Below are 16,031 nucleotides of genomic sequence, written 5' to 3'. Positions count from 1 at the left end.
AACGGAAAGCTTTTTTTCTCTTCTCTCCTTAGGCATAGCTCACTAAGGTCTGTTCCCAATACGAGAAGACTATTTGACATCATAATAAAACACTGCAGATATGATGCTGAGTGAAAAAGAGTAGAAATGGGAAGACTTGGTTGTGCAGAAACTGAGTTCTTAAAGAGAGGAGATACTTTATGAGGGTGAGTGGATAACCTCTCAGTTTAATAGCCAATGGAAACCAAAAGCAAATGACTAAGAGTGGAGTATGTTTACACAAATTGAGCAAAATGTTAGGTAGTCATAGTTTCTGATGTCTTTGTATCTTCATGGCCTTTTTATTGAAGCATGTAGTGATGTATCTGTAAACATTCAAACAAAAAGCTGATAGTGTCTACTTTTTTAAGGCAATATTCCTGAGGCCCTATTTTAAGATTTACCTTTATTTATATTGAAGGCGTGAAATGTTGACATATAAACTTAGTACTGTTGACATTCTAATGAATTCACGCATCTGAAAGATTCGGTAAAATACACACTTGGTCTTATCCACACCACAATGTGCACAGTAATCCACTTTTAACACATTTATTTTTTGCATGAAATTAACAATGTATGTACATATTGAAAGATATGCATGGAAATAATCCAAAAGTTCATGAGTCGCCTTGACAAGTTGTATGGTAGCAGTTTTCTTCATTATTAATACATGGATTTTTCTTAATCTTTGTCAAGCATTATGCTTTAATTTACTAGTTGGAGAGTACTGTAATCCTTATACCTAAAAGACAAGTTATAAAACTCTCAGAGACACACACAAACACAAACACACACACCCCATAAATTCTCAGGAAATATTTGAAGAATATGTAATGACATAGTGACATGCTGTGTTTTGATGTCAAATGATGAGACCATGAGATGAAACTCTGAGCCACGTTGACAGGAATTAAACATAGGTACTATGAGTGTCATGTCATTTGGACTATATATGGCATGCGGTAATGAGCGTAACCTGGTTTCTCCTCTAATGACTCATGCGAAATCGTTGCCTACAATGCACTACAGAAGGCTCTTAGAATACGAAGAACTCCCTGGATGTCTGATCAGGGAGCCAGGTCCAAGATGCTTTTTGTTTTGTTGTGTTTTGTTTTGTTTTTTGAGACCAGTCTTGCTCTGTTACCCAGGCTGGAGCGCAGTGGCGCGATCTTGGCTCACCGCAACCTCCCTCTCCTGGGTTCAAACAATTCTCCTACCTCAGACTCCCAAGTAGCTGAGATTACAGATGCCCGCCACCATCCCCAGCTAATTTTTGCATTTTTAGTAGAAACGGGGTTTCAGGGGTTTCACCACGTAGGACAGGCTGGTCTCCAACTCCTGATCTCAGTCATTCCGCCCGCCTTGGCCTCCTAAAGTGCTGGAATTACAGGCCTGAGCCACCGCACCCTCCCGCTTGGGATTTTTAAATTGTTTACTGGGAAAGATATTTTCCATGCTTTCAGCCCTTTTCTCCTTTTTGTGTGTCCATTCACCGAATTTATCCCCTGAAAGAGACAGTTTGATGCCACGGAAATTACTGGTCCTGCAACTCTGAAGTAAATCAAACCCACGCAGACTAGGTCATGAGGATATTTCATTTTTGAAAGAACAAGATTCCTCCCGATGGAGGCAGGTGGTTTAGGCCTTGGTTTGATTTCAAGTGCAAAACAAAAAGAAAAAGTGCAGCAGTAAGACCAGCTGGCTCCAAAATGGGCAAAACAGAAGGCATTCATGTTTGGTGGCGCTTTGTCTATGGGTGGCGTTTTTTCAGACAAGAAGGGCGGAAGACCTGGGCTCAAAGACAGGGCTTCTTGGCATATCTGCAGCACTGCTGCCATCGCGAGGAAGTCGTTTGGTGAATCCCTACGCCGTTATTATAGCGTTCTCTGAGGACTACATGTTGGGGAAGGACTGGTCTGTGGGGAAGTGGAAGAGGCTTGGGCCCTTGCCTTTTTGTCTGAGGCCTTAAAAGAGACATGGACATTGGCGATATTTTGGTATAGAACCTGGAGAGTGAAGGTTCTAATAGCAAATCCTGTAAACTTCCCTTGGAATACCCTTGTTGATTTTGCACGGTACTTATGCTACCAGAGACCCAAAGACCCATAGCAAGATGCCAACACGTGAAAGCCCGCTGACTCTTGCTCCAAGGGGCAATTACATGAGACAGATGTCCCCAAGAGCCTCCATTTGTGTTTGAGTGGGTTCCTGCAGTCCTGCCCACCCTAGGAACCGAAGTCCCGCCCCACGACTTCCTGTGCCAGGACCGCCTGGCAGCTGCTGCTTCATTCCAAGTCCCTCACTCTCCAGGTTCTACACCAAGATATCGCCAATGTCCAGGTTTCTCTTCAGGAGTTCCAGGAGAAGCCAAGAAGACCTAGCCTGGAGCCCAAACCTCTTCCACTTTCGCACAGATCAGACCTTCCCCCATAGCCAGGCTTCCCCGAAAGAAGCTATAATGGCGTATTGAGTCTTTAAACCATTTCCTCACGGTGGCAGTAATACTCCATATTTTCAAGGAAGCCCTATCTTGGAGCCCTTTTCTCCCGCCCTTCCTGTCTGAAAAAACGCCACCCAGAGACGAAGGCGCCACCCAATATGACTGCCTGGAGATTTGTCCAGTTTGGTGCAACCTGGTCTTACTGTTGCATTTTTCCTTTTTTTACTCCGTGTGAAAACAAAATGAGACCTAAACCACCCAGGTTCATCAGGAATCTTGTTCTTTCAGAAATTAAATACACTCCTCACTGAGTCTATCTGGGTATGATTTACTTCACACAGTTACAGATCCAGCAAGTTTCATGGCATAAAATTGTCTCCTTAAGGTGATAAATTGTGTGGATGCAGGTACAACAACAAAGATATCAAAGAGATAGATGACCAATGCATGAAATTTGAACACGCTATGTGAAAGAAGGAAGTTGAAAAGGGCCACTTATTGTTATGATCAGTAGTGAGGGGAAGCAGATGAGTGTTTGTCAGGGACTGGGCACAGAGAGAGCCCAATGCGGAATGACTGCTTAATGGGTCCGGGGTTTTGTTTTGTGGTAATGAAAATGATTTGCCACTATGTAGTGGTAATGCTTGGACGGCATCTTGAATGTACTAGATGCCACTCAATTTCACACATTTTAATGGTTAATTTTATGTTATATGAATTTTACAAACTCAGTTTTAAGAAGTGCCAATACTTTTAAACCTATCATTATAATTATATTAGAAAAGTGCTCAAATTATCAGTGAAGAAAACTTGTTTAGAACAGTAATACTACCAGGTGGCCAGGTGCCGCATGCCTATAATCCTAGCACTTTGTGAGTCCGAGATGGGAGGATCGCTTGAGGTCAGGAGTTCGAGGTCAGCCTTGTCAATATAGCGAAACCCCGTATCTAAAATAAAAAAATAAAAAACCGCTGGGCGTGGTGGCTCACACCTGTAATCCCAGCACTTTGGGAGGCCAAGGCGGGCGGATCACGAGGTCAGGAGATCCAGATCATCCTGGTTAGCACCGTGAAACCCTGTCTCTACTAAAAATACAAAAAAAAAAAAAAAAAAAAAATTAGCCAGGCATGGTGGTGGGAGCCTGTAGTCCCAGCTACTCAGGAAGCTTGCAATAAGCCGGGATCACTTCACTGCACTCCAGCCTGGGCGACAGAGCAATACTCCATCTCAAAAAAACCAAATCAAACCAAAACATAGCAAAACAAACAAAAAAAAGTTATACTACAGAGGAAATTGAACATTAGTTTTAAAAAGTCCATATTATATGTGCATAGGGAAAAGTGATTATTTCTTCTCACTATGTTTGACCTACCATATGTCTTCTGCTTTATAATTTCTTAAAGTTCTTGTAGAGTAAAATATAAAACAATTTCAAGCACTCAAAAGTATATATTGATGTAGATATATTTATTCAAAGAGCATAAGGCGATACTGCAGACTTTGTACAAATTTCAAACATTATGCATCCAATTATATTTAAAGTAAACAGTGTCAAGTGTGTGTGTATTTATATCTGTCTGGAGATATATTACAAAATTTTAAATGCCATATATCTATACATATATACACACACACACACACACACACACACACACACATATATATATATGAGACTGTCTCACTGTTGCCTAGGCTGGAGTGCAGTGGCATGATCATGGATCAATGCAGCATCAGTCTCCCTGGGATCAGGTGATCTTGCCAACTCTGCCTCCTATACGTACCTGGGGCTTCTGTTGTACCCCACCATGCCCGGTTATTTTTTGTAGACACAGGGTCTACTTACATTGCCAGGGCTGGTATTGAACTCCTGAGCTCAAGCTGTCTACCTGCCTCGGCCTCCCAAAGTGCGGGAATTATAGTTGTGAGCCACCATGCCTAGCCAAAGCTATAAATTTTTAATCATGGTAGATGTTATACTGAGTATATGTTTGAAGATGGCATTTTTGGTGAACAAATTCACATTTTTAATGCATTGTTGTATAAACAGAGACACTAATGAAGCGTTCTAGCTGCATATGAGTTTTGTGAGTGCATCCATCTTACAGTTTTCTAAGGTTACACATCTAGGTGACTGAATGTGAGAGATGCCTATTTCAACTATCATTTATTAAATTTTTTTATCCTTCTTTTGAGATTTTAGAGATAAAATTTTAAGGTAAGAATTAGTAATAAAATTTGGAGAATAATTAAAAATCCTTATTTTCATAGGTATAAGTATGTAAAATACATATGTTTATATTGTATATAAATATATATTTCTATGTTTATGTATGTACAAATATACGTATATTAGATTTAAAAGTCCAAGTTGAAAACATGTTTTGATGAATAGTCCAAAGAAGAAGTTCTTTGCAAATATTTTATTGTAAAAAATTGAGATATTGCAAATATTTATGAGAATATCAAGAACTCAGGAATCAGATGTGAAAATTTTAATCTTCATCATTATGTATGGCTAAATTCAAGTAAAATGTAAATTTATTGTGGTGGTTGACTGTATATATAGAACTTTTTATCTATATACTGAAAAAATAGGAGTAAACATGGAAATGGTTATCAGTGTTTAATACGCAGTTTTATGATGTCGCATTTCTCTTCATCAGCAGTTGGTTACTTTTCACTTTGCAAATTCCATGTCTTCATTACTAATGAGAAAATACAGGACTGATTCCTAACTGAAAAGCAGTAAGACACATACACAACAAAGACGTAGGACACAGTTGTAAGTCATAGCCTTGTAATGCCACTGGAAAATATTTCTGTTCCAATGTTAAATGACGAAACTATGAGATAAAATCCTGTGATTCATCTGATTGGGATTTATAGTCATTCCTGTATTTGTGTCCATTCAGCTAGGGTTGTGTGTGTCTTGTCAGGATTGAGAGCTATCTGAGCCCTTATGTTAGAGCCCCACTAAATAGCCACCACTCCCTCAACATATAAGGCCTAATGACTAGGTTAGAATATGGAGTAAAACTCCCAGGGAACCTGGGGAGGGAGTCAGGACAAGAACCATGTGGCCTGGTGCCTAGAGTTGCTCTTCTCCAAGACCTTAGGGGTAAGCTTTTTTTTTTCTTCTCTCCTTAGGCATGGAAATCTAAGGTCTTTCCAGAATACCACAAGACTACTTGATATCATAATAAAACACCGTAGATATGATGCTGAGTGAGTAAGAGTAGAAATGGGAAGACCTGGTTGTGCAGAAACTAAGTTCTTAAAAGGAGGAGATGCTTGATGAGGGTGAGTGGATTACATCTCAGTTTAATAGCCAATGGAAACTAAAAGCAAATGGCTGAGTGGAATATGTTTACACAAATTGAGCAAAATGTTGGGGAGCCATAGTTTCTGGTGTCTTTGTCTCTTCATGGCCTTTTTTTTTAGAAACATGTAGTGATGTATCTGTAAAAATTCCACAAAAAACTGATAGTGTCTACTTTACTAAAGTAATATTCCTGAGGCCCTATATTAAGATTTACCTTTATTTATATTGAAGGCGTGAAATGTTGAGATATAGGACTTAGTACTGGGCCAGGCAAGGTGGCTCTCGCCTGTAATCCCAGGACTTTGGGAGGCCGAGGCAGGTGGATCATGAGGTCGGGAGTTCGAGACCAGCCTGACCAACATGGTGAAACTCCAAGGGCGTGGTGGCACACGTCTGTAAACCCAGCTACTCAGGAGGCTGAGGCAGGAGAATTCCTTGAACCCAGGATGCAGACCTTGCAGTGAGCTGAGATCCCACCACTGCGTGCCAGCCTGGGCCACAGAGCAAGACTCTGTCTCAAAAAAAAAAAAAAAAAAAGACTTAGTACTGGTGACATTCTAATAAAATCATTCTCCTCAAATGTTTGTTAAAATACACACTTGGGGTGGCTGGGTGCGGTGGCTCAGGCCTGTAATCTCAGCACTTTGGGAGGCCGAGGCGGGCAGATCACGAGGTCAGGAGATCCAGACCATCCTGGCTAACACGGTGAAAACCTGTCTCTACTAAAAAAAATTACAAAAAATTAGCCGGACGTGGTGGTGGTCGCCTGTAGTCCCAGCTATGTGGGAGACTGAGGCAGGAGAATGGCGTGAACCCGGGAGGCGGAGCTTGCAGTGAGTGGAGATGCGCCACTGCACTCCAACCTGGGTGACAGAGCGAGACTCCGTCTCAAAAACAAAAACAAAAAAACAAAACACACACTTGGTGTGATCCAAATCACAGTGTACACAGTAATCCACTTTTAATACAGAACAAGATTCCTGATGAGAGCGGGTGGTTTAGACCTTGCTTTGATTTGAACTGGAAACCAAAAGAAAAAGCTCAGCAGTAAGACTAGCTGGCTGCAAACTGGGCTAAATATAAGGCACCCATTCTGCAGGGCCTTTGTTTACAGGTGGCATTTTCTCAGACAGGAGGGGCGGAAAAAGAGGGCTCTGGAAAAGGGCTTCTTTGCATATCTGAAGCCCTACTGCCATCGTGAGGATGTTGTTTAACAAATCCCTAAGCCATTATGACAGTGTTCTCCTGAGGACTACCTGTTGGGGAAGTTCTCTGTGGGGAGGTGGAAGAGGCTTGCTCCATGCTGGGAATCCTAGCTTTCTCGTCTAAGGCCTTAAAGGACACCAGGACTTTGGCGGTGTCTTGGTATAGAACCTGGAGTGTGAAGGTTCTAATAGCAAATCCTATAAACTCCCCTGGGAATAAATCTGTTTGTGCGCGGTACTGGTGCTACCAGAGACCCAAAGACCCGTAGCAAGATGGTAGTACGAGAAAGCCTACTGACTCTTGCTCCAAGGGACAGGAAGAAGAAGAGACAGATGCCCACGAGAGCCTCCATGTGTGTTTGAATGGGTTCCTGCAGTCCTGCCCACACTTGGAGGAACCGAGGCCCCGCCCCACCTCTTCCTGTGCCAGGATCGCCTGGCAGCTGCTGGTTCACTCTAAGCCCCTCACTCTCCAGGTTCTACACCAAGATACCACCAATGTTAAGCCCTTTCTTCAGGCCATTGAGGAGAAAGCAAGAAGACCTAGCCTGGAGCCCAAGCGTCTGCCACCTCCCACAGTTCAGACTTCCGCCACAGCAACTCTTTCCGGGAAGGACGCTGTAATGGCGTTTTTAAACGATTTCCTGATGGTGGCAGTAGTGCTCCACATTGTCAAGGAATCCCTATCTTGGAGCCCTTTTCTCCCGCCCTTCCTGTCTGAAAAAACGCCACCCAGAGACAAAGGCGCCACCCAACATGGCTGCCTGGAGATTTGTCCAGTTTGGTGCAACCTGGTCTTACTGTTGAATTTTTCCTTTTTTTTTTTTTCCATCTGAAAGCAAAATGAGGTCTAAACCACCCAAGCTTCTCAAGAATTCTGTTCTTTCAGAAATTAAATATACTCTTCACTGAATCTATATGGGTATGATTTACCTCACACAGTTACAGGTCCTGGAAGTTCCATGGTATCAAATTGTCTCTTTCAGATGATAAATTGGGTGGATGAAGGTACAAAAACAAAGACAGATGTCTAACAGATAGATATCAAGGAGATAGAAAACCAATTCATGAAATTCGAAACTCTAAGTGAAAGAAGCAGGACTGAAGCAGGAGATGTAAAAGCAAAAAAAAAAAAAAAAGAGAGAGAAAAACTAGTTCTCTGTGCTGGGCTGACTCACTCCAAGGCCCAGCAGTAAGTAGGACTCTGTCAGGACTTTGATAGCACTCTCAGCAGAGCAGGGGCCCAGAAGGAATGGGCTTTAGAAGCAGGGATAAGAAAAGCAAGTTCTTTGGCCAGGCACGGTGGCTCACACCTGTAATCCCAGCACTTTGGGAGGCTAAGGTGGGTGGATCACCTGAGGTCAGGAGTTCAACACCAGCCTGGCCAACATGGTGAAACTCTACTAAAAATACAAAAATTAGCCAGGCATGTTGGCAGGCAGCTGTAATCCCAGCTACTTGGAAGGCTGAGGCAGGAGAATCGCTTTAACCGGGGAGGAGGGGGTTGCAGTGAGCCGAGGTTGCGCCATTGCACTCCAGCCTGGGGAACAAGAGTGAGACTCTATCTCAAAAAAAAAAAAAAAAACAAAAAAAACAGAAAAGGAAAACAAGTTATTTTTATCAGTTTCCCTTTTGAAATTCTTTCCCCGTACCATTGTTCTTTGTTCTGCTCTCACAACTATTTTTATAACTATTTCTGCAAGCTTGTAAGGATTTTGTAAGTTCCTGTTTTCCAGCTGTGCAGTTATGGCGAAGGTCACAAGACATGCCTGAGTTGTAAAACCTGTCACTGTTTGATAAACTGCCTTTGTTCTGCTTCTGTAAGCTTGCTTACCTGCTTTACAGGTTTTGGGCCCTTTTCAGATATATGTATAAAAGTCAAGCCCTGTCTTGGTTCGGGGCTCAGCCTTTGGACATTAATCTGCTGTGTTGGTGACCACCTAGTAAAATCCTCCTATTCCACTTGTTGGTCTCTCTGGTCTCCTGATTCTGGCAACAAGACCAACAAGGCCACCTGTTGTGATGATCAGTAGTGAGGGAAATCAGATGAGTGTTTGCCAGGGACTGGGCAGAGAGTGGAATGGGGAATGGCTAACTGATGGGTCCAGGATTTTCTTTTGTGGTAATGAAAATGATTTGCCACTACACAGTGGTAATGCTTGCACTGCATTGTGAATGTCCTAAATGCCACTGAATTTAATACATTTTAATGGTTAATTTTATGTTACATGAAGTTTACAAACTCAGTTTTAAAAAGTGCCAATACTTTTAAAGCTATCATTATTTCCATGAATTATTAATTATATTTCAAAAATACTCCAGTTATCAGTGAAAAAAACCTTGTTTTAACAGTTATGGTACATGGTGGCCAGTCAAGGTGCCTCATGTCTGTAATCCTAGCACTTTGGGAGTCCAAGATGGGAGGATCGCTTGAGGCCAGGAGTTCGAGATCAGCCTAGTCAACAGAGTGAAACCCCATATCTAAAATTAAAAATGCAAAACAACAACAACAATAACAACAACAAGTTATAGTACAGGGGAATATGAACATTAGTTTATAAAAGTCCATATTATATATGTATAGGGAACAGATCATATTACCTAGCACAGACATTTTAAAAGTGATTATTTCTTCTCACTATGTTTGACCTACCACAAGTTTTCTACTTTATAGTTTCTTACAGTTCTTCTAGAGTAAAATATAAAAAATTTCAAGCACTCAAAAGTATGTATTGATGTAGATATATTCAAAGAGTATAAGGTAATGGTGAATATATATGTGTGTGTATACGTATATACACACATACATGTACATATACATGTATGTGTGTACGTATGTGTGTATATATATTTTAGACAGCGTCTTACTCTGTTGCCCAGGGTGGACTGCAGAAGCATGATCATGGCTCACTGCAGCATCAACCTCCATGGGCTCAGGTGATCCTCCCATTTCTGCCTCCTACGTAGCTAGGGCTTCTGTTGTAGGTCACCATGCCCGACTATTTTTTGTATTTTTTGTAGAGATGGGGTGTCTCTGCATTGTCAGGGTTGGACTTGAACTCCTATGCTCAAGCTATCCACCTGCCTAGGCCTCCCAAAGTGCTGGAATTACAGTTGTGAGCCACCATGCCCAGCCAATGCCATATATTTTTAATCGTGGTAGGTGTTATAGTGAGTATATGTTTGAAGATGATATTTTTGGCCAGTAAATTCATATATTTAATTCATCGTTATATAAACAGAGACACTAATGAAGCGCTCTAGCTGCATGTAAGTTTTGTGAATGCATCCATCTTACAGTTTTCTTAGGTTACACATCTAGGTGACTGAATGTGAGAGATGCCTATTTCAACTACCATTTATTGAATTTTGTTATCTTTCTTTTGAATTTTTTTTTTTTTTTTTTTTTTTTTTTTTTTTTTTTTTTTTGTGAGACGGAGTCTCGCTCTGTCACCAGGCTGGAGTGCAGTGGCACAATCTCGGCTCATTGTAACCTCTGCCTTCTGGGTTCAAGTGATTCTCCTCCTGCCTCAGTCTCCCGAGTAGCTGGGACTATAGGCATGCACCACCATGCCCGGTTAATTTTTTTGTATTTTTAGTAGAGACGGGGTTTCACCATGTTGGCCAGGCTGGTCTCGAATTCCTGACCTTGTGATCCGCCCACCTCAGCCTCCCAAAGTGCTGGCATTACAGGTGTGAGCCACTGCACCCAGCCTGAAGTTTTAAAGATAATGTTTTGTGCTAAGAACTAGGAATAAAAATTTGAGAAGTATTAAAAATCCTGATTTTCAGAGGTATAAATATGTATAATACATATGTTTATGTTGTGTATAAATATGTATAATACATGTTTATGTTGTATATACATATGTATTTATATGTTTATGTATGTATAAATACATATATATTTTCGATTTGAAGGTGCAAATTGAGATCTTATGTTTTGATGAATAGGCCAATCACAAGTTCTCAGCAAATATTTTATTGTCTAAAATTCAGGTATTGCAAATTTTTTATGAGAATATCAAAAACTGCTAAGGAATCAGTGGTGAAACTTTTAGTTCTTTAACCTTATATATAGCTAAATTGAAGTAAAATGTAAATTTATTGTCATGTTTGACTGTATATATAGAACTTTTTATTTGTGTAGGAAAAAAATTGGAGTAAATATGGAAATGGTTAATATTGGTTAATACAGAGTTTTATTACATTGGTTTTCTCTGGATCAGCATATGGTTATTTTTATTTTTTTTTCCTTTTTTTTTTTTTTTTGAGATGTAGTTTTGCTCTTGTTGCGCAGGCTGGAGTTCAATGGCATGATCTTGGCTCACTGCAACTTCTGCCTCCCAGGTTCAAGCGATTGTCTTGCCTCAGCCTCCCGAGTAGCTGAGATTACAGGCATGTGCCACCACGCCCGGCTAATTTTGTATTTTTAGTAGAGATGGGCTTTCACCATGTTGGTCAGTCTGGTCTCGAACTCCCAACCTCAGGTGATCTGCCCTCCCAGGCCTCCCAAAGTGCTGAGATTACAGGTGTGAGCCACCGTGCTCAGCCCCCCGCCCCTTTTATTTCTTGAGAGGGAGTCTCACTCTGTTGTCAGGCTGAAGTGCAGTGGCACGAACTTGGCTCCCTGCAACCTTCACCTCCCAGGTTCAAGTGATTCTCCTGCCTTAGCCTCCCGAGTAGCTGGGACTATAGGTGCACACCACCAGGCCCAGCTAATTTTTGTGTTTTTAGTAGAGACGGGTTTTCACCATGTTGGTGGGATGGTCTCAATCTCTTGACCTTGTGATCCGCCTGCCTCCGCCTCCCAAAGGGTTTTTTTTAAACTTCATTGCAAATTCCATGTCTTCCTCACTAATAAGAAAGTATAGGACTGATTCCTAAGTGAAAAACAGTAAGACACATATACAACAAAGTCATAAGAGGCAGTCCTAAATTATAGTTTTTTTTTTGTTCATTTGTTTGTTTGGTTTTTTTTTTTTGAGGCAGAGTCTTGCTCTGTCGCCCAAGCTGGAGTGCAGTGGTGAGATCTCCACCCACTGCAAGCTCCGCCTCCCGGGTTCATGCCATTCTCTTGCCTCAGCCTCCCAAGTAGCTGGGACTACAGGTGCCCGCCACCATGCCCGGCTAATTTTTTGTATTTTTAGTAGATATTTTCCTCTTGTTGCCCAAGGGACATCTCTTGCTCCAAGGGACAGGAAGAAGAGACAGATGCCTACAGGAGCCTCAATGTGTGTTTGAGTGGGTTCCTGCAGTCCTGCCCACATAGGAGGAACTGAGGCCCCACCCCACAACGGGGTTTCACCATCTCAGCCAGACTGCTCTCAATCTCCTGACCTGGTGATCCGCCTGCCTCGGCCTCCCAAAGTGCTGGGACTACAGGCGTGAGCCACCGGGCCTGGCCATAGCTTTTTTTGCTTTGTTTTGAGACGGATGGAGTCTCACTTTGTTACCCATGGTGGAGTGCATTGGCACGATCTTGGCTCACTGCAACCTCTGCCTTCGGTTCAAGCGATTCTCCTGCCTCAGCTTCCCAAGTAGCTGAGATTACAGGCATGTACCACCATCCCTGGCTAATTATTTTTTTGTATTTTAGTAGAGACAGGGTTTCACCGTGTTGGCCAGGCTTGTCTCGACCTCCTGACCTCAAGTGATCCACCCACCTTGGCCTCCCAAAGTACTGGGATCACAGGTGTGAGCCACCACACCCAGCCAGTCATAGCCTTTTAATGACACTGGAAAATATTTCTGTTCCAATGTTAAATAATGAAACCATGAGACAAAATCCTGTGATCCATCTGATTAGCATTTATAGTCATTTGTTTGTGTCCATTCAAATAGGGCTATGTATGTCTTGTCAGATTTGAGAGCTATATGGGCACTTATGTTATAACCCCACTAAACAGCAGCCTCCCCGTCAACATATAAGGCCTAATGACTAGGTCAGAACATGGAGTAAAACTCCCAGGGAACCTGGGGAGGGAATCAGGACAACAACCATGTGGCCCGGTGCCTAGATTTGCTCTTCTCCAAGACCTTGGGGATAAGCTTTATTTTTTCTTCTCTCCTTAGGCATGGATCCTTAAGGTCTGTTCCCAATACAACAAGACTATCTGTTATCGTAATAAAACACTGCTGATAGGATGCTGAATGAAAAACAGTAGAAATGGGGAGATTTGGTTGGGCAGAAACTGAGTTCTTAAAAAGAGGAGATGCTTGATGATGGTGAGTGGATCTCATCTCAGTTCAATATCCAATGGAAGCCAAAAGCAAATGGTTAAGAGTGGAAAATGGTTACACATATTGAGCAGATTATTAGGTATTCATGCTTTCTGTTCTCTTTGTCGCTTCATGGCATTTTGTTTTGAAACGTATAGTAATGTATCTTTAAAAATCCAAACAAAAAGGTGATAAGTGTCTACTTTTCTAAAGTAATATTTGTGAGGCCCTATTTTAAGGTTTACCTTTACTCATATTGAAGGCGTGAAATGTTGACATATAAGACTTAGTAGTGGTGACATTCAAATGAATTCACCCTCCTCAAAGGTTTGTTAAAATGCACACTTGATCTGATCCAAACCACAGTGTACACAGTAATCCACTTTTAATACAGATTTATTTTTTTCATGAAATTAACAATGTATATATGTATTTAAAGATATCCCTGGAAATAATCCAAAAGTTCTTAAGTTGCCTTGACTAGTTGTATGGTAGTGGTCTTCTTCATTATTAATACATGGATTTTTTAAATCTTTGTCAAGCATTATTCTTTAATTTACTAGTTAATCCTTATACCTAAAAGACATTATAAAACTCTCAGAGACACACACAAACACAACCACACACAGCCCATAAAGTCTCAGGAAATACCTGAAGAATATGTAATGGCATGGGCACATACTGTGTTTTGATGTTAAATGATGAGACCATGAGATGAAACTCTGATTCACCTTGACAGGAATTAAGCATATGTACTATGAGTATCATGCCATGTGGAGTATACATGGCATGCAGTAAGGAGTGTCACCTGGTTTCTCCTCTAACGGCTCATGCCAAATTGTTTCCTACAATGTATACATAAGGCTCTTAGAATAGGAAGAATTCCCTGGATGCCTGACAGGGGAGCCAGGGCCAAGACCTCTGGGATTTTTAAATTGTTGCTGGAGATCTTTTCCAAGCTTTCAGCCCTTTTCTCCTTTTTGTGCGTTCATCCACTGAAGCTATCCCCTGAAGAAGACAGTTTAATGCCATGGAAATTATTGGACCTGTAACTCTGAAGTAAATCAAACCCACACAGACTAGGTCAGGAGAATAATTTCTTAAAGAACAAGATTCCTGACAAGGGTGGTTGGTTTAGGCCTTGGTTTGATTTCAAGTGGAAAACAAAAAGAAAAAACACAGCAGTGAGACCAGCTGGCTCTAAACTGGGCAAAATAGAAGGCATCCAGGTTTGGTGGCTCTTTGTGTATGTGTGACGTTTTTTCAGACAGGAAGGGCGGGAGAAGAGGGCTACAAACAGGGCTTCTTGACATATCTGGAGCACTACTGCCATCGCGAGGAAGACGTTTAACAAATTACAGTCGTTTAACGCCATTACAGAGTTCTCTGAGCACTACCTGTTGGGGTAGGTGTGGTCTGGTAAGAGGTGAAAGAGGCTTGGCCTCCATGCTGGGCGTCCTTGCCTACTTGTCCAAGGCCTTAAAAGAGACCTGGACATTGGCAATATCTTGCTATAGAACCTGGAGTGTGAAGGTTCTAATAGCAAATCCTGTAAACTTCCCTTGGAATAAACCTGTTGTTTGTGCGCGGTACTGATTCTATCAGAGACCCAAAGACCCATAGCAAGATGCCAGCATGAGAAAGCTTGCTGACTCTTGCTCCAAGGGACAGGAAGAAGAGACAGATGCCTACAAGAGCCTCAATGTGTGTTTGAGTGGGTTCCTGCAGTCCTGCCCACATAGGAGGAACTGAGGCCCCGCCCCACAACTTCCTGTGCCAGGACCGTCTGGCAGCTGCTGGTTCACTCCAAGCCCTTCACTCTCCAGGTTCTACACCAAGATACTACCAATGTCTAGGTCACTCTTCAGGCGTTAGAGGAGAAGGCAAGAAGACGTCACCTGGAGGCCAAGCATCTTCCACCTCCCCATACATCAGCCTTTCCCCGCAGCTAGGCTTCCTGGGAAGGGGGCTGTACTGGAGTATTCTTTCTTTAAACGATTTCCTCACGGTGGCAGTAGTGCTCCACATTTTCAGGGAAGCCCTATCTTTGAGCCCTTTCTCCTGCCCTTCCTCTGTGAAATAAGCAAACCAGAGATAAAGGCACCACCAAACATGGCTGCCTGGAGACTTGTCCAGTTTGGTGCAACGTGGTCTTACTGTTGAATTTTTTTTGTTTGTTTTTCTTTTCCATTTAAAAACAAAATGCAGCTTAAACCACCCATGCTTATCAGGAATTTTGTTCTTTCAGAAATTAAATACACTCCTCACTGAGTCTATCTGGTTAGATTTACTTCACACAGTTGCAGGTCCAGCAAGTTCCATGGCATCAAATTGTCTCCTTCAGGTGATAAATTGGGTGGATGAAGTTACAACAGCAAAGATAGATATCCAAGAGATAGATATCAATAAGATAGATAACCAATGCATGAAATTTGAAACACGCTAAGTGAAAAAAGCAAGACTTTGAAAAAGCCACTTATTGTGATGATCAGTAGTGAGGGAAAGTAGATGAGTGTTTGCTAGGGGCTGGGCAGAGAGTGGAATGGGGAATGACTGCTTCATGGGTCCAGGGTTTTCTTTTGTGGTAATGAAAATGATTTGCCACTAGACAGAGGTAGTACTTGTACTGCCTTGTGAAAGTACTAAATGCCACTGCATTTCACACATTTTAATGGTTAATTTTATATTATATGGATTTTACCAACTGTTTTAAAAAGTGCCAGTGATTTTAAACCTGTCATTATTTCCATGAATAATTAATTATATTTGAAAAGTACTCAAGTTATCAGTGAAGAAATCTTGTTTTAACAGTTCTACTACA

General features: G+C 41.7%; 1 protein-coding gene across 38 annotated transcripts in view; it reads left to right on the top strand.

Moving 5' to 3' along the window:
• The window catches only part of LOC102128946 (small ribosomal subunit protein uS15-like), a 127,039-nt gene that overhangs the window by 77,906 nt on the left and 33,102 nt on the right, over nt 1-16,031 (top strand). For 30 of the 38 annotated variants that reach the window (XR_012429938.1, XR_012429937.1, XM_074029413.1 and 27 more), the window contains 3 exons: nt 33-185; nt 5,609-5,761; nt 13,064-13,216. The gene's annotated coding sequence lies outside the window, so the exon portion shown is untranslated. The remainder of the gene's footprint in view (nt 1-32; nt 186-5,608; nt 5,762-13,063; nt 13,217-16,031) is intronic. The other 8 variants (XM_074029414.1, XM_074029411.1, XM_074029410.1 and 5 more) reach the window with 1 other exon arrangement.

The sequence above is a fragment of the Macaca fascicularis genome, chromosome X (assembly GCF_037993035.2).
Source record: "Macaca fascicularis isolate 582-1 chromosome X, T2T-MFA8v1.1".
Classification (NCBI taxonomy): Eukaryota; Metazoa; Chordata; class Mammalia; order Primates; family Cercopithecidae; genus Macaca; species Macaca fascicularis.
Note: the sequence above shows the minus strand (reverse complement) of the source record. Positions and strands in the feature narration are given on the sequence as shown.